This window comes from Oncorhynchus keta, unplaced genomic scaffold (genome assembly GCF_023373465.1).
Source record: "Oncorhynchus keta strain PuntledgeMale-10-30-2019 unplaced genomic scaffold, Oket_V2 Un_contig_3909_pilon_pilon, whole genome shotgun sequence".
NCBI lineage: Eukaryota > Metazoa > Chordata > Actinopteri > Salmoniformes > Salmonidae > Oncorhynchus > Oncorhynchus keta.
The window spans coordinates 4914-8339 of record NW_026287497.1 but is presented as its reverse complement, the minus strand read 5'-3'; the positions used below and the strand labels follow the sequence as shown (position 1 = coordinate 8339).

The following is a 3426-nucleotide window of genomic DNA, read 5'->3' as shown; positions in this document are numbered from 1 at the left end:
TGTCTGCAGACACCAATACAACAATACCCTGCAGGCACCAATCCACCAATACCCTGCTGTCTACAGGCACCAATACACCAATACCCTGCTGTCTGCAGGCACCAATACACCAATACCCCTGCTGTCTGCAGGCACCAATACACCAATAACCTGCTGTCTGCAGGCACCAATACACCAATACCCTGCTGTCTACAGGCACCAATAACCTGCTGTCTGCAGGCACCAATAACCTGCTGTCTGCAGGCACCAATACACCAATACCCTACTGTCTACAGGCACCAATACACAATACCCTGCTGTCTGCAGGCACCAATACACCAATACCCTGTTGTCTACAGACACCAATACCCTGCTGTCTGCAGGCACCAATACACCAATACCCTGCTGTCTACAGGCAACAATACCCTGCTGTCTGCAGGCACCAATACACCAATACCCTGCTGTCTACAGACACCAATACCTGCTGTCTACTGGCCACCGATACACCAATACCCTGCTGTCTACTGGCACCAATACACCAATACCCTGCTGTCTGCAGACACCAATACCCTGCTGTCTACTGGCACCAATACACAATACCCTGCTGTCTACAGGCACCAATACACCAATACCCTGCTGTCTGCAGACACCAATACACTGTCAATACCCTGCTGTCTGCAGGGCACCAATACACCAATACCCTGCTGTCTGCGACCAATACCAATACCCTGCTGTCTGGCAGGCACCAATACACCAATACCCTGCTGTCTGCAGGCAATGCTAATATAATACCCTGCTGTCTGCAGGCACCAATACACCAATACCCTGCTGTCTGCAGGCACCAATACAACCAATACCCTGCTGTCTGCAGGCACCAATACACCAATACCCTGCTGTCTGCAGGGCACCAATACACAATACCCTGCTGTCTACAGGCACCAATAACCAATACCCTGCTGTCTGCAGACACCAATACACCAATACCCTGCTGTCTGCAGGCAGGTACCAATACACCAATACCCTGCTGTCTACAGGCACCAATACACCAATACCCTGCTGTCTGCAGGCACCAATACCCTGCTGTCTGCAGGCACCAATATACCAATACCCTGCTGTCTACAGACACCAATACCTACTGTCTACAGACACCAATACCCTGCTGTCTACAGATACCAACACCTGCTGTCTACAAACACAATACACCAATACTGGTCCCTAAGAAGGCTGTCTGTTACAGGGATCTAGGAGGCTCTAGAGATGGGGTGTACTGGTCCCTGAGAGAAGGCTGTGTATAGACTGATACCTTGTCTGTTACAGGGATCTAGAGGCTCTAGAGATGGGGTGGACTGGTCCCTGAGAGGTTGTGTATAGACTGATACCTTGTCTGTTACAGGGATCTAGAGGAGGCTCTAGAGATGGGAGTGGACTGGTCCCTCAGAGAAGGCTATGCCTGGGCAGAGGATAAGGAGCACTGTGAGGAGTATGGCAGGATGCTGCAGGCCGACCCCAACAAGGTCTCCTCCAAGGCCAAGAAGAGGCCTGCCTCAGGTAACACCACTCCCCTAACTAACCCTGACCCCTGACCCCCAACAAGGGTCTCCTCCAAGGCCAAGAAGAGAGGCCTGCCTCAGGTAACACCACTCCCTAACTAACCCTGACCCCAACAAGGTCTCCTCCAAGGCCAAGAAGAGGGCCTTCCTCAGGTAACACCACACCTAACTAACCCTGACCCCTGACCCCCAACAAGGTCTCCAAGGCCAAGAACAGAGGCTTGCCTCAGGTAACACCACTCCCTAACTAACCCTGACCCCTGACCCCCAACAAGGTCTCCTCCAAGGCCAAGTAGAGAGGCCTGCCTCAGGTAACGCCACTCCCTAACCTGTCCTTTTTCCCAGCTGGGTACTCTGGGGGCAGGAAACCACTACGCTGAGATCTATAATGACCTGTCCTTATTCCAGCTGGGTACTCTGGGGGCAGGGAACCACTACGCTGAGATCCAGGTGGTGGATGAGATCTATAATGACCTGTCCTTATTCCAGCTGGGTACTCTGGGGCAGGGAACCACTACGCTGAGATCTATAATGACCTGTCCTTATTCCAGCTGGGTACTCTGGGGGCAGGGAACCACTACGCTGAGATCAGGTGGTGGATGAGATCTATAATGACTATGCTGCTAAGAAGATGGGCATCGACCACAAGGGCCAGGTGTGTGTGATGATCCACAGTGGCAGCAGGGGGCTGGGCCACCAGGTGGCGACAGGTAGGACTGCTCTCTCTACCCATGTTGGAAATGTGCATTTTTGTTTTGTTTTAAAGAATTGTCTGTAACGTGGTCACTTGTCTGCGTTGCTGCGCGGTGTATTGGTTCTCGTCTTGGTCAGGTTGTTGTTGCTGTTTGTCTGTAACGTGGTCACTTGTCTGCGTTGCTGCGCGGTGTATTGGTTCTCGTCTTGGTCAGGTTGTTGTTGCTGTTTGTCTGTAACGTGGTCACTTGTCTGCGTTGCTGCATGGTGTATTGGTTCTCGTCTTGGTCAGGTTGTTGTTGCTGTTTGTCTGTAACGTGGTCACTTGTCTGCGTTGCTGCGCGGTGTATTGGTTCTCGTCTTGGTCAGGTTGTTGTTGCTGTTTGTCTGTAACGTGGTCACTTGTCTGCGTTGCTGCACGGTGTGTTGGTTCTCGTCTTGGTCAGGTTGTTGTTGCTGTTTGTCTGTAACGTGGTCACTTGTCTGCGTTGCTGCGCGGTGTATTGGTTCTCGTCTTGGTCAGGTTGTTGTTGCTGTTTGTCTGTAACGTGGTCACTTGTCTGCGTTGCTGCGCGGTGTATTGGTTCTCGTCTTGGTCAGGTTGTTGTTGCTGTTTGTCTGTAACGTGGTCACTTGTCTGCGTTGCTGCATGGTGTATTGGTTCTCGTCTTGGTCAGGTTGTTGTTGCTGTTTGTCTGTAACGTGGTCACTTGTCTGCGTTGCTGCGCGGTGTATTGGTTCTCGTCTTGGTCAGGTTGTTGTTGTTGTTGTTTATCAATGACTTACCTGGTTAAATAAAGGGAAAAATATGCATTGATCTGTTTTAGAATAAGACTGTTACTTTACCAAAGCACCAAAGCAGTACCAGGTACCAAAGCATTTCTGCAACCTCGAAGGTCCCCAAGAACACAGTGGTCTCCATCATTCTTAAATGGAAGAAGTTTGGAACGACCAAGAAGACTCTTTCCTAGAGCTGGTCACCTGGCCAAACTGAGCAATCGGGGAGATGGTCCTTGGTCAGGGAGGTGACCAAGAACCCGATGGTCACTCTGACAGAGCTCCAGAGTTCCTCTGTGGATATGGGAGATCCTTCCAGAAGGACAACCATCTCTGCAGCACTCCACCAATCAGGTCTTTATGGTAGAGTGGGGAGACGGAAGCACTCCTCAGTAAAAAGACACATGACAACCTGCTATGAGTTTTC

At 51.0% G+C, this 3426-nt stretch overlaps 1 long non-coding RNA gene across 2 annotated transcripts; it reads left to right on the top strand.

The window, feature by feature from the left end:
- Window positions 1–1375: 1375 nt before the first annotated feature.
- On the top strand, window positions 1376–3207 carry LOC127924277 (uncharacterized). Of its 2 annotated transcripts, none has more exons than XR_008117469.1 (3): window positions 1376–1527; window positions 2081–2437; window positions 2515–3207. It is a non-coding gene; the product is annotated as an uncharacterized LOC127924277 (long non-coding RNA). The 2 variants fall into 2 exon arrangements; XR_008117468.1 differs by having other exon boundaries at window positions 2081–2822; window positions 2900–3207.
- Window positions 3208–3426: the final 219 nt, after the last annotated feature.